Source organism: Hibiscus syriacus, unplaced genomic scaffold, assembly GCF_006381635.1.
Source record: "Hibiscus syriacus cultivar Baekdansim isolate YM2019G1 unplaced genomic scaffold, ASM638163v2 tig00112285_pilon, whole genome shotgun sequence".
In the NCBI taxonomy this organism is placed as follows: Eukaryota; Viridiplantae; Streptophyta; class Magnoliopsida; order Malvales; family Malvaceae; genus Hibiscus; species Hibiscus syriacus.
Window position 1 is genome coordinate 3214639 of NW_024063293.1, and position 24589 is coordinate 3239227.

The window sequence follows — 24589 nt, forward strand, 5'->3', positions numbered from 1 at the left end:
GCGATTAGATTGCAACCGCAAATGTCGTAACCCCAGACTTTTACTTGTAGAATAAAGGTAGCATTCAATTCATTAGTACAATTTCCTTTGAACAATATTAAGAATGAACATGCAGCCATGTCGTTATGAGCTCAATTCCGTAACTGGCTAAAACCAAGCCAAGATAACATCTATAAATCATATAAATTAAGGGATTCAAATTATCATGAGATTAGGTTAACAATATTCAGTCCATTCTATTTGTTGTCAATTAAATTATTCATCCCCCCATACATCACATTACAATATCGGAATTTCCCCCTTACACATTACAGATAAGCATATAAACACTAAAGTTGCATATATTGCTGGAATCTCTGAAAATCTGATCTACCGGGATCATAGGGCCAAAGCATATGTATGCCCTTCAGTTCTCACTGAATTTTTGTGTTAGATTGGAGACCTGATTGAACTTTACTCTGGAAATGCGTTTCCAACCTGCAGTAAACTATACTAAAGTTAATCACAATGGACGACTTAGATAAACGACTGATGAACCCAAGGAAATCATATCATACTTGTTTAACATTTATAATCAGGATGAAAGCAGAAAAAAAGAAGAAAGATAAGCACAAGTGTTCATGCCTGGTTGCACATTTATAATATATAGTATCAGGAGAATTATAGGTGCGTGCATTAGCAAACATCCTCTTGACATCAGCTACAAACATCTCGAGCGTTACATAATATTGCTCCGATTCAACTCTTTTTGACATAGTCTTCAGATCTGCATTACATGCATATACAATCACGCATAACAATTACCGCTGTCTGTAAATGTTTCCACTCAGGTGCACCTTTATAAACAGGAGCATAACACATCAGGAGATATGATTTGATGGTATTCTATACAACCCAAAGCTGTACTAAGATTGGCCGGTGCTTTATTAATGAATACAAAGAATTTGCATGACTAGCTGAGCTGTAAATGCTCGTAATAGAAACTAGAAACTTCAGTCAAGTTATTAGACAAACCATCATGGTACTTGATCTGATCTCCAAAAAAAACAATGGAAATTCAACAAAAAATTAGTTCTCAAAGTCAAAACTAGAACTGAATATCATGCAACGCTTTCATAGAATTATAGTTCTCCACTTCCAAGTGAGATTTGACCTTGCCTACAACCACTTGTATTTTCCAAGAGAAAAATGATAAAGAACTTTCTCGCTCAAACCTAAACCAGCTTGACAGCTACACCATCCTATCATGTTTGTTTATATGAGCCTTACCCAGGGATCTTTGATGATGTCATAATAATCGGGCACATCACGAGCATCAACTGGCTCCTTGAACGGCCAAACATCAACATGGTCATGCATTGACTGCTTGAACAAAATCAATTTGCTTAGAATTCAATGACAATTATGGCAGGGGATGCTCATATAGACATCTGATTTCAACCAAACACTTGGAGAGAATCAAGTTAACATGAGTATATCCAAGAAGGGCACTACATTTATAGTTATCCAGATCATGATAAGAATCCTCAAGTATTAGCAGAAAATAGCTTCCCCTGCAACTTAGACATCGACCTATTGGGTTCCTAAAGTAAAAGGAAGGTGTTTGATTGCTAGAAGAAGGGCACATGCATGCATTTTTCACAAGCCTCTTAACCACATTCATTTACAACCTAAGGAAACAGGATAATGATTATTCAGAGTTACACCCAACAACTCTGATAGAAACTAAGCATCAATTAATCAAGTGCAATCAATAGTGAAGATATATGCAAATGAGGAACAATTATAAGTTTAGAAAGTTGCCTTCAGAAGTGAGCGCATGAAACCAGTTAAATGTTTCTGATTTGTGGTGGTGTCTGCGGACACAATTAAGGATCTAAATCGTGTATGTCCCCATTGATCAGGAGTCCATCCGGCTTCCTCTGTCACCAAATTAATAAAAATCAGGATTTGGTCGATTAAAACTTCCAGCAGGCAGAACAGTCTTTGAATATATATATTAGCAAAAAAAAAAGGGGAATTATTGCAAGTTGTTAGATAAAAGATAAACTCAAGATATCTTCCTTATTTAATCCGGATTGGTCGGATCGGATTTTTTTGCACTCCCCTAATCAAAAGCATGATTCATGCGGGAATATTGTGGAGAAAATTAGTCAGCAAAGTATTTATTAATTAGTGAGTCTCGTTTATTAAAGAAAGAGAACCAGAAGTTAATCTAAGAGGAACAAATATATACTCACCCAAATTTTTAGCCAGGAATTACAATGCATATAATTGCAATAGTGTGTTTATATAAAACATGAAAACAAAACAATTATCTAATATAATGTCCAACAACGGTCTAGAAAAAAATAAGAAAGAAAAATCAGCAAATAAAAATACAATAAAAGGCCAAAGAACTTACTCAAACCAGGGATATCCTCAACTTTGACGACTATTTTAGGAATACCAGCTTCTTTCTGAGTCAAATGAATCTTTCATTACAGCTATGTTTGAAATATTTATACATAATTGCAAAGACTAAACCATAAAATTATAACAAAGGAAGCCACAGTAGTTAAAATAATTAAAGACCAACAATAGAAGTGGGAAAAGATAATGTACTTTACTAGATCCAACTTAAGTGAATCAGTTTTACTTGATTAGAACATTAAGAAAAATGAACAAACTAAATGACAAGAATAAAGAGTCCAGTGAACATGAATGTCATTTAAAAACAAGCAACAATATGATGAAATACAGTATAAAAAGCAAAACACAAACCAAGAACACTTAGAAAATAAGCACTTTCTCCACAAAAATATGATGCCTTGGTCAGTGTTTAAAAAGGCCAGGCATTGAGGCGCATAAAGGTGCGCCTATTCAAATTCTTTTGTTCTTCGTCTTTTATTATGTTTTACATACTAACTTGGGCCAAAAGTGGGGGCCACACAAAAATAACATTAATCAAATGAAATTTAAACCCCAAACTATAAATCATACTCTAAATCTTAATCCCTAAATTCTACCTAATGCATAAAATGCTGCTGATGAATACTCTCTGGTGTTTAAGTTGCATGAACTGTTCTTTTTGCTTGACTATACAACTGGAAAAAACTTGTATATCTTTTATTTTCAAAAAGTGTGCCTTACTTCAATAAGGCATGTGCCTGAGCTATAAAACCCCTATCGCCTTAGTGCGCCTTGCGCCTTTTTTAATTTTGGCCATGATTAAAATTGAAAAACCAAGATAAACACGAGAAACTCCATATTCTATATGTGATATTGAACATGGTTCAAATTAAAAGCCTATAATGAACTTTTACAGGGACTGTAATTTACTAAAAGCATGCTAACAAAATGAGATTCGGGTTTACCTTCTGAAAATCAATTCCTGGATAAACGATTTGACAGTTTGAGAGCTCCCTAATCTTTTCATCGATTGCCTATTAATCGCAAATAAAAATGTGCATTTAATAAAAGTTTGAAAAAGCAACTGAACACACGCATGAATAGCAAGGAAAAGATAGAAGTAGTGGAAGGAAAGAAAAGAAAATAGTCAGAAATTTGGCTTATTGCATATTAGGTTTTGATTAAATATATCCCCATTAACTTTTGAAAACAGTTAACAATTCATTAACAGTAATTAATTCACATTGAAATTGCAAAAGGTGCTAATGCTGGGAACCAATATGCATCCAAAGAACTACTGCATGTCAAATAGAGGGAATACAACACTTTGGATAGTAATCAATGTTGCAGGCCTCCACAAAGAGGCTTCATGGTGAAGACGGCAGGGTAAGACATTGAAGATTTCAACCCTAATCAGATCCTACATCAGACAGGCAGTAGGAAATACAGTATAATTTTATGAAGGACCTTGAACCCAACTTTTCAGGTGAATCTGAGAAGAAAATCATGAAATCCAACGGGCAAACTGAAAACTGAAACAATACCTCACAACTCAGAAGTTGAATTGGTCCTTAGGGTCATCATAATTCAACCCCCTCCCCCCCCCCCCCGAAAAAAAAAGAAAGGGTCCCTTGACAGAGTGAATAACAAATTTACCTGTCGCTGACGACGAATCATGGTTGATAAATCAGTATATGGAAGCTTGGGGTCGATTTTACATTCCATAAGGATTCCTCCATCATAGTCTTTAATATACCTAGAAAAGTAAATAAATATTTAAACACAGCCTAGAAAGATTAACAAAGAACAGAGGAAAGAAACTGGTCTCATTAAAAGGTTAACACGAAAACCTGCATCAAAAGGGAACCAAATTCTCAGCATTTCACTAAGGCATTTCATTTTAGTTCTTGATATCCCATATTTCCATTCTTAAAAGGAAAGCATGTATCATGGGCATTCCAACACTCAAAGCACATACAAGAGGGAAAGAGTTTCTCCCACTCCTTGATTTCTCAGTAACAACAAAATAAAAGCAAAATAGTATGGTGGCACATTAATCATACCCATGCCATCGATCCCTCACTAAGTGAATCTCTTTCGTAAAACCCTGCAGCAGATAAAATTGACAAGTCCCTTAAGACCACATTTATTGAATCAGATGATGCAAATTATTATTAAAAAGAAGTGACTATAAAGAACCATAATTCTTTTCCTATATCTTGCAGGTCATTTGCACACGTCACAAAGTGTGGCAAAGAAGAACCATAAACACCTTCAGCAAATTCATATCTAATACACTCAATTTAAATTTTAATTGAGCTGGACTGGTGTATCTGACTATCTTCTTGGAAGCGTCCTAAAAGCTTTCTCTTTTTAACCTAATTTTCTTATAAAAAGAAGTCTGCCAAAGGCCATTCTATGCTTCATAGGCTTGGGAAGAAAAATGTTCTACTCCTGTAATTTATGATACAGAAAGCATATAAAACAATACAGCAGGCCAACCTACACACAAAAAATGTTTGTAAATCAGACCTGTTTGATAAAATAACCAACAGCGTTATTGTCAGCATATGTCAGAAAGTGTGTTAGCCCATCAACGTCACGTGCATGCTGTTTTAAATGATTCATCAGTCTGGTGCCATAACCTTTTACTTGTTCATCGGCTGTGATTGCACAAAAAGCAATTTCCCCAAACCTTTGGCTGATATTTACCACCGAAACAAGTATCAGTGAAGAGGACAAATGAAGCATTTACATCATAAAAAGAAATTTCTAAGGTTATAAAAAATGCTACAACAGTAGAGCCGCAGAATGAATAAATAAATAACAGATAACGAGAATTGTCCTGAAACAGTTGAAAGAGATGAACCACACTGAGATTATGTCTGATTCCCTTAAGAATATCAAATTTTGTATTACAATATGAAGAAGAACTTAGTAATGGGGAAGTCGCACAAACAAAATTTAGTAAAAAAGAACAGAGTCAAAAGAGGGAAATACACTGCATAAGGAGCAGAAAATTGATTTAACTCACAATAACATAAGACCGGCAATGTAAATAATATGAAGGTATAAATCTTACCTGGGATATGGGCGATATGTGATGCCACCAACAACCATATTCCGTCTAATAACCATCACAGACTTATGGCTTCTACAAAATCCAAAGTAAGAGGAAGTGAGTTATCAAAATACACAAAAGCTGATACCAGCATTAGCAAGCAAACTTGAAGGCCATTACAATAAAGAAACACAATAACCCAGCGAGAAACAGCTGGAGAGTTAACAAAGATAATCAATGTCAACCACCAACTCGTATGTTAACATGACTGAATGTTTGAACTAACAAAGAAATCCCTACAAAAAAGTGGTCTTAAAGTGCGTGACTCCAAAATTTTATATCTTGATACCTGTCCATCACAAGGCGAACAATGTACTCTTTTGGCATATTGGGTAGTTGTCGCCCAAATATATTCTTCAATCCAATCAACCTGAGAGCCAAAAACAAAAGCTGAATTTTCTTCACCAGTTCAAGAAGGGACTATAGTGAATTACGAGAAAACCAAAATCAAAACATCCTTCCCCATGGTCATCAATGGCAACTAATAATTAAATAAACCATACATAATCCAAGAAGAAAAAAAGTTAACATGGATACTCAAGGAAAAGAGAATTAGATACCAAACCATATGCTCATCAACACCATCGTTTGAATAGCAAACAAACTTGAGTCTTCCCGCTTCTTCCTGCAAAATGATTTTTTTTAAATGCAGATATCGTAATTCACAAGAGACACAAACTATTAGAGAAAAGAAACATTTAATTTTTATCATTGCAACTCAAAAGAGTTGAAAACTTCACCTCTCTTTTCAAGCTCTCTTCTCTAGCACTATAAGCTCCACTAGTCTGTATATTCTCAGTAAATATCTTAACGTCTTCCTTCGTTGCAATCCCCGCCATTGTGCTTCCAACTGCTGCGGTAGCCCCGGTGGGCCCAACTGACCCTGACCCACGGGCTCCCCCATCTTTTCCTCCATCGGCATTCTCAGTCTTAACCGTGGAATTCTAAGTCTTGAGCTTCGTGTTCCGAACTGAGCCGGAGCCGCCACTCCCAGACTCTAGGCGAGCAGTGGTGAAAGTACGGATGGAGGAATCATTGTCGTGGTCAAAGTCGTCCTCATCGTCGTCCACGACGGCGTCCTCTGAGTCGTCAGCATCAGAATCAGAGTCAGCACCGCGTGCAGAGATGCTCTCGAGGTCGTCATTGGAGGTCAGAGCGCCGTCTCGAGTGTCGGCAGAGAAGGACGAGGGAGGGAAAGAGGAAGGAGGCGCGTGATCTTCGGACGCAGCGGCGGCGAGTTTGCGTTTGTGGAGGGAGGAAGTAGCAGAGGCGGAGGCAGAGTGAGATGGGGAGGGGGTCTGGGAGCTGCGAGAGCGGTTCGGTGCGGTTAGGTGCAAGTCCATCGCCGCATACACCGATTGAGTAAACTCGATGCCGATTAGGGTTTCCTTTTCACTTTAGAAATTGCCAGTGGCGGTAGGGCTTTGCAGAGGGGAAGAAAAAGTAACACGGGTATATTAAATGGTAATCTGATCTCAGTTCCAAAATTGCCGGTATCGATATCTGCAGTCCTCGGCGGCGTCGGTTCTCCTCTTTTCTGGATTTGTAATTCGTAAATAGGAAGGAGCCCAAAACGTTGGGTCAATAATTATCTATCTGCATCCACTGTGCTACGTTTGGACCCATACTTCCATTGTCCACGACGTTTTAAGAGAGATTATTCAAAAATGAATTTTAATCATTAAATTAATAAAAAAAATGCTTGGTTTTTAAAAAATTAAAGGAAAGTTTTATTTAATACATATTTAATAAGAAGAAGAACATACTTAATGTTATCTTCTAATTCATATTTTTAAGTGAAGATATATTTTATTTTTAAAATAAATGTTAAAGTTCTAATTTATTTAAGATAAGACAATATAAATATATTTGATCACTTAATTAATTATATTTAAAATACATATTCAATAAATTGTTTCAATAAAACATATAAATATATAAACAAAATTAATTAAATCATTTTAAACATTCAAATTTTTTAAAATTATAATTAAAGTTCATCTTTTTCATTTTAGTACCTGTTCAAAATTTAACGTTAAGTTTTGAATTTGTTTTTAAAAGTTTAGGTACTAAAATGAACTAAAACTAACAATTTAGGTATCAAACGCGTTAAGTTTTTAACGATGTGTACTAAAAGGAAACAAAAACTAAATGTTATGTATGGTTTTGAAGAAAAAAAATGAAAGTTTATATACTAAAACGGGTCAAATTAGGTACTAAATGTGTAGTTTACACTTTTTGTTTTAGGGCAAACTACATATTTATTACATAAACTATTACTTTTGTTCCATTTTCGTACCTAAATTTTATTTTATTTTTCAAAATCATAATTATCATTTAGTTTAGGTTTTATTTTCGTATCCGCCATTAAAAACTTAACGATGATGTTGATATGTCACTATAAAGTAAAGCCACGTCGTCATTGGAAAAAATAAAAAAAATGTCATCGTTAATAGTTCGGTTAATATTTTAACAATGAGACATCAAATTGAAACATAAACTAAACATAATGTATACTTTTAAAGAAAAAAAAATAAATTTTACATACCAAAACAGAATAAAAGTAATAATTTAGATTCTGAATGTATAGTTTATCCTTGTTTTTGTTTAAAGGAGTTAAAGCAAAGAAAGAAAAAACTTTATTCATAGAGCACAATACATATACCTCTTTTATGGTCCCTTCAGACTAAAGACTCCAACTTTTTGGCACATTCAAAACTCAAAAGACAAATCCAAAAGTTTCGATAATTCAGATATGAAGGAAGGAAGAGCATACCATCCAACGACAGTCACCAGCTTCCCATCAGACACACACCCTTTAGATTCTTCCACTTCCCCTCCACTCATCTTCACCATTACCTTCGTTCCATGCCCACTTGCACATCTCTTCCCCTAAATTACATGATTCATTAATGTTCAAAACCCATATTGTAACACCCCAACCCGTACCCGACCCGAATACAAGTCTGAGGTGTCACATTGACTTTTCAAACTTTGACTCTTTTGAAAAATAGAGAAATTTAAAACTTTGTTTAAAGCAAAATACGTTAATTTACATAAAAATGACCAAAAAATACAAACTCCATCATAGTACTCGTAATTAACGACTTATTACATGCCAACACTCTATACACACCAAAATACATAATTTGTTGATTACTTCTGATCTTATCTTCTAGTAATAATATTATCTTTGCCACTTCTATTCTTGATTTTCTCGTTTCTTGGTACTTACGTGTAAATCACTTACACGCTAAGTCATAGACTTAGTGAGGCAATAAATAAACATGTAACAATAATTTCATGAATATGCATTCTTACCATTTAATCATAACATTTCAATATGCATGTATATATTTCAATATGACATATATATAAATCATGTCATGCACATGTGAAACTTACCTTCTTGTATCACTTTCACTTTAATTTATCTTGCAATTGTATTGCCCATGTATATTATTGAGAATAGAGGTATGCGAGTACACTAAGGTTGTGCACACATATGTTGTCACCACAGCTCGTACAAATGTCCCGAAAGACCTATCATCCCGAAGGATGTCATCTGTGTCCCGAAGGACCTGTCATCCCGAAGGATGTAATCTGTATCCCGTATGACCTATCATATGTCTTATAGGACATATGTAACCCTCGACTCTTGGCATGCCAACTATACCTATAACTCTCGTATCATATACTATGAGAATTTATTATGAATACATTTCTCATCACTTGTTCTTTCTCTTTTATCACATACCACATGTATGTGTAACCATGTATTTCATATCATATCACATGTATCACGTATTACATATTCATATGTCATTTCATATCATATCACATGTATCACGTATTGCATATTCATATATCATTTCATATAGTCACATAGCTTATCTCATTTCACATTGGTCATGTCTCATAACATATATCACATATGCATATTATGTAACATATATAATAACCTATACTCATTTCATGTATTCATGCACATATAAGAATCACCAATCAAATAACATTTTAGGAGTCACTTCTTACCATAGTAACTCCATCACTGACTCATCGCAAGCCAATGTTCACAATTAAAATTGCACTCACCTTAGCCTTGTTTGATTTGAATCAATTTTAATCCTTTGATTATTCCAGAACTTGTTTAGGCTCAATATCTACATAAATATAACATTTCAAAACAACTATCAGAAGTCTAAACATTAACCTTGATGTTAACAACTTAAGCCAGATTATTGAACCAAATTTCATTTTTCCTTTAGGGGGGAATCGATACCCCCTGAACATACTGGAAATTTTTCATTCAAGAAGGGGAATCGATTCCCCTTTATAGGTATCGGTTCACTCTGCCCAGAAATTGTACTTTAAGCCCGAAAATTATCAATTCTTCACTTAATTCTTCTATTTTAAACCCCTATCATATCATTAAACTCAACTACCATTACTTAAACCAACTTATATCCAAGAAAATCATCTATAACTTAAAAATTCTATCCCTCATATGTAATTCAAGAATCATACTCAAATTTCAATATGTTCTAAATACAATTCTAACACTTAATATCCTTAATTATCATGATAACAAGTCAAATTTAACTTCAAATTCAACTTATCAACTCTTTTCCATGATTTCATATAAAAACTAGTTTTCTTACATCTCTTATAACTTCTTCATCTTTTGATTATAAGACAACTTAAGTTTTCCTTAAGCTTAATTATCATCTAATGATCAAAACCTAACCTTTAATTTAACAAACAATCAATAACTCAGAAAACACTTACCTTTGCCTAGCTTCCACGGTTGGGAGAAGAAGAAATGAAGAAGAAAGAGTTTTCAGATAACTCTTTCCCCCACCTCCACGTGATTTATTCATATTATTGGGGAAAATGTCTTTCATGCTAAATGACCATTTTGCCCTTTAATTCTTTTGATAATTACTAATAACTTTCAGGAAATATTTCTGAACAAATCATTAAACTATTCAAATATCATACTTCGGTCACCAAACTCTAAAGTTTTATAAGTTAATCACTAACCCGTATTTTAGGATGTTACAAATCTCTCCCCCTAAAAAAATTCATCCTCGAATTTTCATTATACAAAGAGATGGGGATATTGAATCTTCATGTCCTTTTCACGTTCCCAAGTCGCTTCTTCCACCTTGTGATTTCTCCACAACACTTTAACTAATGGAATAGTCTTGTTCCATAATTGCTTGACTTCGTGAGCCAATATTTGAATAGGTTCTTCCTCATAAGTCAAATCTGGTTGAACCTCGATCTTTTCGATAGTCACAATATGAGATGGATCGGATCAATATTTCCTAAGCATTGAGACATGAAATACGTTATGAATTTTCTCCATTCCAGGTGGCAAAGCTAATTGATATGCCACTGGTCTCACTCTCTTAACAATTTCATATGGTCCAATAAACCGATGACTCAATTTTCCTTTATGTCCAAATCTCAATACTTTCTTCCAAGGAGACACTTTCAAGAATACTTTATCTCCTATTTGAAACTCAATTTCTTTCCTTTTTAAATCAGCATATGATTTCTGTCTATCAGCTGCAGCTTTCAGATTATTCTGAATTACTTGGACTTTCTCTTCTATTTCCTGAATCAACTCATGACCAATAACTTCTCGATCCTTAAGTTCATACCAATTCAAGGGTGTACGACATCTTCTCCCATATAAAGCTTCATAGGGAGCCATTTTGATGCTTGACTGATAACTATTGTTGTATGCAAATTCAGCAAGTGGCAAATATTGTTCCCACGATTCCTTAAATTCGATAACACAAGCTCTTAACATATCCTCCAGAATTTGGATAGTTCGTTTAGACTGACCATATGTTTGAGGATGAAATGCTGTGCTAAAATTTAGTCTTGTGCCCAATGCTCCATGTAAAGACTTCCAAAATCGTGACGTGAATCTAGGATCCCGATCAGAAACTATGGAAACAGGTATACCATGTAACCGTATAATCTCTTTTATATACAACTCAGCATATTTATCCATTGAGAAATCAATTCGTACCGGAATAAAATGGGCTGACATAGTTAACCTGTCTACAATCACCCATATTGAATCTCTTTTGTTCGGAGTTAAAGGCAACCCCATCACAAAATCCATTGTTACATTCTCCCATTTCCATTGAGGAATTGAAATTGATTGTAACAGTCCCGACGGAACCTGATGCTCAGCCTTAACTTGCTGACAAATCAAACATTTTGATACAAATTCCGTAATGTCTTTCTTCATTCCCAGCCACCAATATCGACTCTTAAGATCCATATACATCTTGTTTCCTCCTGGGTGCATCATTAATGGACTACAGTGAGCTTCCATGAATAAATCATTCTTTAATTCATTATCATCTGGAATCACTAGCCTCCCTTGATAATATAGGTTCCCATCAGTTTTCATCTCACAATCTGTACACTCTCCATTCTTTATTTGCTGCAACTTCATTGAACACTTTTCATCTTTAGCTTGCAATTCTTTAATTCGATCTAACCATAATGGTTTGATAGTCAATTCCGCACAAATCGCACCATCTCCGCCTAATGATAGTTTAGCATCCATAGCTCGTAAGGTTGCAAACGTCTTTCGGCTTAAGGCATCCGCTACCACGTTTGCCTTTCCGGGATGGAAATCAATCACAACATCATAATCTTTAAGAAATTCCACCCATCTTTTCTGTCTTAAATTCAACTCTTTCTAGGTCATCAAGTACTTTAAACTCTTGTGATCTGTATACAAGTAGCATTTTTCACCATACAAGTAGTGACGCCAGATCTTAAGAGCAAACACTACTGCAGCCATCTCCAGATCGTGTGTCGGATAATTCTTCTCATGCGGCTTTAATTGTCTCAAAGCATAGGCCACCACCTTGCCTTCTTGTATTAACACATATCCAAGCCATTATGAGACGCATCACTATACACTACAAAATCCTTGCCAGACTCAATTTGAACTAACACTGGAGCTTCTGTAAGAATATTCTTTAACTTTTCAAAGCTCTCTTGACATTCTTGAGACCAAACAAATTTTACTTCCTTTTTCAACAGTTTAGTTAGGGGTAATGCTATGATCGAAAAGTTTTTAACGAACCTTCGATAATAACCAGCTAACCCTAGAAAACTTCGAACTTCTGACACATTCTTTGGAACTTCTCACTCCATAATAGGTTTAATCTTTTGAGGATCCACTCTAACTCCTTCTTTAGAAATTACATGTCCAAGGAATGTCACTTCATTCAACCAAAATTCACATTTAGAGAATTTAGCATAAAGCTTCTTGTCTCGTAAATTTTGCAAGACAATCCTCAAATGAGAACTATTCTCTTCCTCTGACTTTGAATATATTAAAATATCATCAATGAAAACCACCACGAATTGATCTAAATAGGGTTGAAAAATTCTGTTCATTAGATCCATGAAAGCAGCTGGTGCATTCGTAACTCCAAACGGCATCACTATAAACTCATAGTGACCATATCTTGTTCTAAACGTCGTCTTTGAAACATCTTTCTCTTGAATCTTTAATTGATGATAACCCGAACGTAGATCAATTTTTGAGAACACTGAAGCTCCCTTTAATTGATCAAATAAGTCATCGATTCGAGGAAGTGGATATTTATTCTTGATAGTCACTTTATTGAGCTGTCTGTAGTCAATGCAGAGACGCATTGAACCGTCCTTTTTCTTAACAAACAAAACTGGAGCTCCACAAGGTGATACACTTGGTCTAATAAAACCTTTGTCCAGCAATTCTTGTAATTGAATCTTTAATTCTTGCAACTCTTTTGGAGCTATTCTGTATGGTACCATGGTAATAGATGCAGTTCCAGGCATTATTTCAATTTGGAATTCCACTTCTCTGTCTGGAGGCAGACCTGGTAACTCTGCAGGAAATACGTCAGAAAATTCTTTGACGATAGGAATTTATTCAATCTCTTTTTCCTCGGTTCTAATATCCCGCACATTAGCAATGAACCCTTGACATCCCTGTAGCAGTAACTTCTTTGCCGACATTACTGAAATTACATTTGCCAATGGATTTCATCCTTCACTGAACACTATAACATCCACTCCATCAAGACTGATTAATGTTACCCTCTTCAGTCTATAGTCAACATTAGCATAATAGCGATATAGCCAGTCCATTCCCAGTATCACTTCGAATTCGTCAAAGGGTAATTCCATCAGATTAGCAGGAAATTCAATTCCTTAAATCTTTATGGGACACCCATGACACACTCTATTTACCCGAGCACTATGCCCTAATGGATTTGTTACTATCACATCATTACTAATGGCTTCTAATTGAATTCCCAGTTCACTCACCAATTTACTACAAATATATGAATATGTTGACCCCGGATCAATGAATATCATAACACATTTATCATACAGTTGAAAGGTACCTGCAATTATCTCAGGATCATCACGTTCTTCATTGGTCTTAAGGTTATACACCCGAGCAACAGAGCGCCCCTCTTGTTGAGTAGAAGATTCAGGCTGACTTCTTCCTCTACCTCTACCCCTTCCTCTCTGAGACATCGAAACAGATTGCTCCGACTGTGAAGGCTCTACGAACCTCACTGGACAATCTCTCATGAAATGTCCTGTTTCCCCACATCGGAAACAAGCTCCGACTCTTACTCTACATATACCACTATGATATCTTCCACAAGTCTGACATTGTCTTTCTTGACCCAGATTTTCTCTCCCAGTACCAGGCCCTATTGATTGAGTTTGTCTAGCTCTCATTTGATTTGATCCTCTAGCGGAAGATGCCATTGATTTAGACCTTGCCTGAGAACGAAAACCAGAATCTCTACCTCTCTTAGGTGGTGTAAAGCTTGATGAAGCCCCAGTTCTTTTATACGGTTGGGCTCTCTGATCCCTAAACCTTTCATTATGAGCTCTCTCTAAAGCTTTAGCACGATTGACAACCTCTTGGAACGAGGACAAGTTCAACACGATCAACATTTCTTTCAACCCCGCATGCCTTCAACAAACCATTCACAAGTATCTTTTTCTGTTGGAATCAGTTCAGCATCAAAACAACTCAACTTATTAAACTCACACTCATATTCATATACGATGCAATTCAACTGTTTCATACTCATAAACTCTTACTTCATTTGCCTTATAAACTGATCTCCAATATACTTGTGCTTAAACTCTTCTAAAAACAAGGACCATATCACTTGATCACTGGTCATCCTCAAGGTAACATTTGTCCACCAGATTCTTGCTTGTCCACGAAGCAAAGAGACCACTCCATCTAACTTCTCCAAATCAGAACAATGGAGTCCATTTAACATAATCTTCACATCATTGAGCCAAAGGTCCGCAGCAACAGGATCTTCCTCGGCTTCACCTTTGAATTCAGGAGCTCCTAGCCCTTTCAACTCTTTTGCAATATTTATTCTTTGAGTTGAGGAAACAGGAGGTTAAAAACGCGTCAATACCGCGTCTAAAGTTCTAAAGAATACATCTTGATCATTCACAGGAACTCCAGAGCTCTCTTGACATTTTTGAGTCCAAACAAATTTTACTTCATTTTTTAACAGTTTAGTTAGGGGTAATGCTATGATCGAAAAGTTTTTAACGAACCTTCGATAATAACCAGCTAACCCTAGAAAACTTCGAACTTCTGACACATTCTTTGGAACTTCTCACTCCATAATAGCTTTAATCTTTTGAGGATCCACTCTAACTCCTTCTTTAGAAATTACATGTCCAAGGAATGTCACTTCATTCAACCAAAATTCACATTTAGAGAATTTAGCATAAAGCTTCTTGTCTCGTAAATTCTGCAAGACAATCCTCAAATGAGAACTATTCTCTTCCTCTGACTTTGAATATATTAAAATATCATCAATGAAAACCACCACGAATTGATCTAAATAGGGTTGAAAAATTCTGTTCATTAGATCCATGAAAGCAGCTGGTGCATTCGTAACTCCAAACGGCATCACTATAAACTCATAGTGAACATATCTTGTTCTAAACGTCGTCTTTGAAACATCTTTCTCTTGAATCTTTAATTGATGATAACCCGAACGTAGATCAATTTTTGAGAACACTGAAGCTCCCTTTAATTGATCAAATAAGTCATCGATTCGAGGAAGTGGATATTTATTCTTGATAGTCACTTTATTGAGCTGTCTGTAGTCAATGCAGAGACGCATTGAACCGTCCTTTTTCTTAACAAACAAAACCGGAGCTCCCCAAGGTGATACACTTGGTCTAATAAAACCTTTGTCCAGCAATTCTTGTAATTGAATCTTTAATTCTTGCAACTCTTTTGGAGCCATTCTGTATGGTGCCATGGCAATAGATGCAGTTCCAGGCATTATTTCAATTTGGAATTCCACTTCTCTGTCTGGAGGCAGACCTGTTAACTCTGCAGGAAATACGTCAGAAAATTCTTTGACGATAGGAATTTATTCAATCTCTTTTTCCTCGGTTCTAATATCCCGCACATTAGCAATGAACCCTTGACATCCCTGTAGCAGTAACTTCTTTGCCGACATTACTGAAATTACATTTGCCAATGGATTTCATCCTTTACTGAACACTATAACATCCACTCCATCAAGACTGATTAATGTTACCCTCTTCAGTCTATAGTCAACATTAGCATAATAGCGATATAGCCAGTCCATTCCCAGTATCACTTCGAATTCGTCAAAGGGTAATTCCATCAGATTAGCAGGAAATTCAATTCCTTGAATCTTTATGGGACACCCATGACACACTCTATTTACCCGAGCACTATGCCCTAATGGATTTGTTACTATCATATCATTACTAATGGCTTCTAATTGAATTCCCAGTTCACTCACCAATTTACTACAAATATATGAATATGTTGACCCCGGATCAATGAATATCATAACACATTTATCATACAGTTGAAAGGTACCTGCAATTATCTCAGGATCATCACGTTCTTCATTGGTCTTAAGGTTATACACCCGAGCAACAGAGCGCCCCTCTTGTTGAGTAGAAGATTCAGGCTGACTTCTTCCTCTACCTCTACCCCTTCCTCTCTGAGACATCGAAACAGATTGCTCCGACTGTGAAGGCTCTACGAACCTCACTGGACAATCTCTCATGAAATGTCCCGTTTCCCCACATCGGAAACAAGCTCCGACTCTTACTCTACATATACCACTATGATATCTTCCACAAGTCTGACATTGTCTTTCTTGACCCGGATTTGCTCTCCCAGTACCAGGCCCTATTGATTGAGTTTGTCTAGCTCTCATTTGATTTGATCCTCTAGCGGAAGATGCCATTGATTTAGACCTTGCATGAGAACGAAAACCAGAATCTCTACCTCTCTTAGGTGGTGTAAAACTTGATGAAGCCCCAGTTCTTTTATACGGTTGGGCTCTCTGATCCCTAAACCTTTCATTATGAGCTCTCTCTAAACTTTAGCACGATTGACAACCTCTTGGAACGAGGAAAAGTTCAACACGATCAACATTTCTTTCAACCCCGCATGCCTTCAACAAACCATTCACAAGTATATTTTTCTGTTGGAATCAGTTCAGCAGCAAAACGACTCAACTTATTAAACTCACACTCATATTCATATACGATGCAATTCAACTGTTTCATACTCATAAACTCTTACTTCATTTGCCTTATAAACTGATCTCCAATATACTTGTGCTTAAACTCTTCTAAAAACAAGGACCATATCACTTGATCACTGGTCATCCTCAAGGTAACATTTGTCCACCATATTCTTGCTTGTCCACGAAACAAAGAGACCACTCTATCTAACTTCTCCAAATCAGAACAATGGAGTCCATTTAACATAATCTTCACATCATTGAGCCAAAGGCCCGCAGCAACAGGATCTTCCTCGGCTTCACCTTTGAATTCAGGAGCTCCTAGCCCTTTCAACTCTTTCGCAATATTTATTCTTTGAGTTGAGGAAACAGGAGGTTAAAAACGCGTCAATACCGCGTCTAAAGTTCTAAAGAATACATCTTGATCATTCACAGGAACTCTAGAGCTCTCTTGACATTCTTGAGTCCAAACAAATTTTACTTCCTTTTTCAACAGTTTAGTTAGGGGTAATGCTATGATCGAAAAGTTTTTAACGAACCTTCGATAATAACCAGCTAACCCTAGAAAACTTCGAACTTCTGACACATTCTTTGGAACTTCTCACTCCATAATAGCTTTAATCTTTTGAGGATCCACTCTAACTCATTCTTTAGAAATTACATGTCCAAGGAATGTCACTTCATTCAACCAAAATTCACATTTAGAGAATTTAGCATAAAGCTTCTTGTCTCGTAAATTCTGCAAGACAATCCTCAAATGAGAACTATTCTCTTCCTCTGACTTTGAATATATTAAAATATCATTAATGAAAACCACCACGAATTGATCTAAATAGGGTTGAAAAATTCTGTTCATTAGATCCATGAAAGCAGCTGGTGCATTCGTAACTCCAAACGGCATCACTATAAACTCATAGTGAACATATCTTGTTCTAAAAGTCGTCTTTGAAAAATCTTTCTCTTGAATCTTTAATTGATGATAACCCGAACGTAGATCAATTTTTGAGAACACTGAAGCTCCCTTTAATTGATCAAATAAGTCATCGATTCGAGGAAGTGGATATTTATTCTTGATAGTCACTTTATTGAGCTGTCTGTAGTCAATGCAGAGACGCATTGAACCGTCCTTTTTCTTAACAAACAAAACCGGAGCTCCCCAAGGTGATACACTTGGTCTAATAAAACCTTTGTCCAGCAATTCTTGTAATTGAATCTTTAATTCTTGCAACTCTTTTGGAGCCATTCTGTATGGTGCCATGGCAATAGATGCAGTTCCAGGCATTATTTCAATTTGGAATTCCACTTCTCTGTCTGGAGGCAGACCTGTTAACTCTGCAGGAAATACGTCAGAAAATTCTTTGACGATAGGAATTTATTCAATCTCTTTTTCCTCGGTTCTAATATCCCGCACATTAGCAATGAACCCTTGACATCCCTGTAGCAATAACTTCTTTGCCGACATTATTGAAATTACATTTGCCAATGGATTTCATCCTTCACTGAACACTATAACATCCACTCCATCAAGACTGATTAATGTTACCCTCTTCAGTCTATAGTCAACATTAGCATAATAGCGATATAGCCAGTCCATTCCCAGTATCACTTCGAATTCGTCAAAGGGTAATTCCATCAGATTAGCAGGAAATTCAATTCCTTGAATCTTTATGGGACACCCATGACACACTCTATTTACCCGAGCACTATGCCCTAATGGATTTGTTACTATCACATCATTACTAATGGCTTCTAATTGAATTCACAGTTCACTCACCAATTTACTACAAATATATGAATATGTTGACCCCGGATCAATGAATATCATAACACATTTATCATACAGTTGAAAGGTACCTGCAATTATCTCAGGATCATCACGTTCTTCATTGGTCTTAAGGTTATACACCCGAGCAACAGAGCGCCCCTCTTGTTGAGTAGAAGATTCAGGCTGACTTCTTCCTCTACCTCTACCCCTTCCTCTCTGAGACATCGAAACAAATTGCTCCGACTGTGAAGGCTCTACGAACCTCACTGGACAATCTCTCATGAAATGTCCCGTTTCCCCACATCGAAAACAAGCTCCGACTCTTACTCTACATATACCACTATGATATCTTCCACAAGTCTGACATTGTCTTTCTTGACCCGGATTTGCTCTCCCAGTACCAGGCCCTATTGATTGAGTTTGTCTAGCTCTCATTTGATTTGATCCTCTAGCGGAAGATACCATTGATTTAGACCTCGCCTGAGAACGAAAACCAGAATCTCTACCTCTCTTAGGTGGTGTAAAACTTGATGAAGCCCCAGTTCTTTTATACGGTTGGGCTCTCTGATCCCTAAACCTTTCATTATAAGCTCTCTCTAAAGCTTTAGCATGATTGACAACCTCTTGGAATGAGGACAAGTTCAACACGATCAACATTTCTTTCAACCCCGCATGCCTTCAACAAACCATTCACAAGTATCTTTTTCTGTTATAATCAGTTCAGCAGCAAAACGACTCAACTTATTAAACTCACACTCATATTCATATACGATGCAATTCAACTGTTTCATACTCATAAACTCTTACTTCATTTGCCTTATAAACTGATCTCCAATATACTTGTGCTTAAACTCTTCTAAAAACAAGGACCATATCACTTGATCACTGGTCATCCTCAAGGTAACATTTGTCCACCAGATTCTTGCTTGTCCACGAAGCAAAGAGACCACTCCATCTAACTTCTCCAAATCAGAACAATGGAGTCCATTTAACATAATCTTCACATCATTGAGCCAAAGGTCCGTAGTAACAGGATCTTCCTCAGCTTCACCTTTGAATTCAGGAGCTCCTAGCCCTTTCAACTCTTTCGCAATATTTATTCTTTGAGTTGAGGAAACAGGAGTTTGAAAACGCATCAATACCGCGTCTAAAGTTCTAAAGAATACATCTTGATCATTCACAGGAACTATAGAGGGTGTCTGTTCTTCACTCTGCCTGGCCAGGGCAGGTGAATTACTGCTTTCAGCGGGTATATTATCTCCCACTTCATTTCTAGAACAACCTTGTCCGAACATCTATAAAAATACAATCATATAGTTCTATTAGCACAACATTATACTTACTATTCCATCAGATCAGGAGTTTTCACTATTTTGTTGGCATCTATACCTTATAAAACACTCTAGACTCCAGTTTATGTCAAGAATCGACTAAACCTTAGCTCTGATGCCATTCACTGTAATACCTCGACCCGAATACAAGTCCGAGGTGTCACATTGACTTTTCAAACTTTGACTCTTTTGAAAAACAGAGAAATTTAAAACTTTGTTTAAAGCAAAATACATTAATTTACATAAAAATGACAAAAAAAATAAAAACTCCATCAGAGTACTCGTAATTAATACACACCAAAATACATACTTTGTCGATTACTTCTAGTAATAATACTGTTCTTGCCACTTCTATTCTTGCTTTTCTCGTTTCTTGGTACCTACGTGTAAATCACTTACATGCTAAGTCATAGACTTAGTGAGGCAATAAATAAACATGTAACAATAATTTCATGAATATGCATTCTTACCATTTAATCATAACATTTCAATATACATGTATATATTTCAATATGACATATATATAAATCATGTCATGCACATGTGAAACTTACCTTCTTGTATCACTTTCACTTTAATTTATCTTGCAATTGTATTGCCCATGTATATTATTGAGAATAGAGGCATGCGAGTACACTGAGGTTGTGCACACATATGCTGTCACCACAGCTCGTACAAATGTCCCGAAGGACCTATCATCCCGAAGGATGTCATCTGTGTCCCGAAGGACCTGTCATCCCGAAGGATGTAATCTGTGTCCCGTATGACCTATCATATGTCTTATAGGATATATGTAACCCTCGACTCTTGGCATGCCAACTATACCTATAACTCTCGTATCATATACTATGAGCATTTATTATGAATACATTTCTCATCACTTGTTCTTTCTCTTCTATCACATACCACATGTATGTGTAACCATGTATTTCATATCATATCACATGTATCACGTATTACATATTCATATGTCATTTCATATCATATCACATGTATCACATATTGCATATTCATATATCATTTCATATAGTCACATAGCTTATCTCATTTCACATTGGTCATGTCTCATAACATATATCACATATGCATATTATGTAACATATATAATAACCTATACTCATTTCATGTATTCATGCACATATAAGAATCACCAATCAAATAACATTTTAGGAGTCACTTCTTACCATAGTAACTCCATCACTGACTCATCGCAAGCCAATGTTCGTTCAATAATATAAGTACAATTAAAATTGCACTCACCTTAGCCTTGTTTGATTTGAATCAATTTTAATCCTTTGATTATTCCAGAACTTGTTTAGGCTCAATATCTACATAAAATATAACATTTCAAAACACAACTATCAGAAGCCTAAACCTTAACCTTGATGTTAACAACTTAAGTCAGATTATTGAACCAAATTTCATTTTTCCTTTAGGGGGAATCTATACCCCCTGAACATACTGGAAATTTTTCGTTCAAGAAGGGGAATCGATTCCCCTTCATAGGTATCGATTCCCTCTGCCCAGAAATTGTACTTTAAGCCCGAAAATCATCAATTCTTCACTTAATTCTTATATTTTAAACCCCTATCATATCATTAAACTCAACTACCATTACATAAACCAATTTATATCCATGAAAATCATCTATAACTTAAAAATTTTATCCCTCATATGTAATTCAAGAATCATACTCAAATTTTAATATGTTCTAAATACAATTCTAACACTTCATATTCCTTAATTATCATGATAACAAGTCAAATTTAACTTCAAATTCAACTTATCAACTCTTTTCCATGATTTCATATAAAAACTCGTTTTCTTAAATCTCTTATAACTTCTTCATCTTTTGATTATAAGACAACTTAAGTTTTCCTTAAGCTTAATTATCATCTAATGATCAAAACCTAACCTTTAATTTAACAAATAATCAACAACTCAGAAAACACTTACCTTTGCCTAGCTTCCACGGTTGAGAGAAGAAGAAAGGAAGAAGAAAGAGTTTTCAGATAACTCTTTCCCCCACCTCCACGTGATTTATTCATATTATTGGGGAAAAATATCTTTCATGCTAAATGATTATTTTGCCCTTTAATTCTTTTGATAATTACTAATAACTTTCAGGAAATATTTCTGAACAAATAATTAAACTATTTAAATATCATACTTCGGTCACCAAACTCTGAAGTTTTATAAATTAATCACTAACCCGTATTTTGAGATGCTACACATGTATATATATACATGTAATTAATCAACAAACCATTGTATAAAACGAATAGTGATGTTGAGAAATCACCATTAGAACACCTGTAGCAGCTAACAGCCATTGCCCTTGCTCGATACGGGCAACGACCCTGTTTTTCTCTGCGAATTCCTTCACTAAATCGACCGCTTTGTTGTTCATTACCAGCAACGCGTACCTCCCGCCCGGCACGATGAGGCAATCGTAGTCACAAACTCTGATATCACTCCAATCGGCTGTTATGACCACGTTTCTCGCTGAAAATTTGGGCTCCTTCGTCGTCGTGGATCGCTGTGACACAGTTTTCTCCCTTGTTCTTGTCGGGGTAACCGCATAAAACTTGCAGCCTAATGCTAGGAGCGCACGGAACGGGACGTTGAATTCGTAATCTTCTACGTAGTCCTTGGAAAACTCAAAACACAAGAGATTTGTGATTAGTTTAATGTATGTATGAAACTATGTTCCTAGTGAAAAGGGTTCATCTTATTACCCCACATAGGAACAGCACTGAGTTAGCCTCGGTTGCATGAATTCGGGTTCCCATGGATTCAAACAAAGCTTTGAGAAATTCAGCATGAGCTGGCCATCCGATCGAGCTCAAGATGTTTCCATCTTTGAGACAAGCAGTAATGTCAAAAGCCGATGTAATTCCCGGTCGCTCCCACCAAATACCACCGGCCAGCTCAATCACCGGTTTCATGCTCGCAAACGCAGTGCATTTCTTGCCTTTCAAAAGCCCCGCAACCGCCAAAAGGAGTTGGTTGTGGCAACTCGTGGCAATAGGCTTCCCTGCGTCAGCAAACCCTTTGACGATACTCAAGACCTTGTCGTCGACGCTGAGAAGCTCGGTGAACCGGCCACCGGGAATAATCAGGGCGTCGTAGCATTCGACCTTCACTTCATCGAAGTTGGAATTCAGTGTAAATAAATGGTCCGGAAACTCCGAGTAGAGCTGGAAAAAGGGAAAGTAAGGTTCAAAATGAAACAAATCATATATGATGAAAATAGCAAAGCATTTTTGTTGAACCTAAAATCCTAAGAAATCATGGATGGCAGTGATGCATTTGTGAGCGGGAAACTTGGTGGGAGAGACAATCAACTGTAACTCCAAAGGCTTGAGAACAGTGAAAGGAACCATTACTTCGTAGTCTTCCATGTAGTCTCCGCAGATCATCAAAGCAGATTTCTCCACAACAGAGCCCATGATGTTCAAATCACTGACAGTGGCTGTGCCTACCAAATTTAGAGTTGGTGCTCCACAACAAACTGGAGTAACGGGGAATCTGTGTGATGACGTTTGAAACAGAATTGGTAATAAACTAAAGATGTCATTTTCTATAATAAGTTAACAATAAGATGACTGTGTTTACCAGTTCAGCTGATAAAGCTGTCATTTTCTCGTGAATCACTAAAGAAGACGTATACGATTCAAACTACAAATTGTTTGGATGCCACCTTTGAAATGACTTGTTAAGCAATTCAATGAAAGTTTTTTTTCTGAATAAAACTAGGATTCATTATATAAAAAATATATAAACACAATTTTATATGATAATTAAAGGGCGTGAAAAAAATAAAATTATTTTTTTCTAAAAACTTAGCAGCTATCATTAATATTTGTCTCTATTCAAGCTAGACATAATATTGACGGAGGTATAGAGATTGAAAGAACAAATCTCACAAATTGTTATGTGAACAATTATGCATATATCGACAAATACCACAAACTGATATTTAACTATATAAGACGATTAATCTTTCCTAAATAAAAAATATGATGTAATGAATATAACATAAAACGTCAACCCATGACACTCCGAAAAGAAATTACGAAAATATTTTGAAGAGAAAACTTGAGTTTCTTTCTCTTCATGTATACATTGCAGTAATTGTATTCAATTCAGTGAAAGTTTTATTTTTGACAGACATTCAGTGAAAGTTGTATTCAGTTCACAAAATAATTATATATGTATTTAATAAGAGTCGCGTATTATTTATGAACTTGTTCGTTCTCAAAGCATTAAATATAAACCTTTTCGGAGTCGGCTTTTTTACACAACTCTTACATCGATGAGGCATTTAAAGGATGTTGGTGCTTCATGGCAAACAAGAGCTTTCTGCACC

The 24589-nt window shown here is 36.0% G+C and overlaps 2 pseudogenes; both read right to left on the reverse strand.

Moving 5' to 3' along the window:
* Positions 1 to 647: 647 nt before the first annotated feature.
* On the reverse strand, positions 648 to 6959 carry LOC120177137 (annotated as a pseudogene).
* Positions 6960 to 8185: 1226 nt separating this feature from the next.
* Positions 8186 to 23692, reverse strand: LOC120177244 (annotated as a pseudogene).
* Positions 23693 to 24589: the final 897 nt, after the last annotated feature.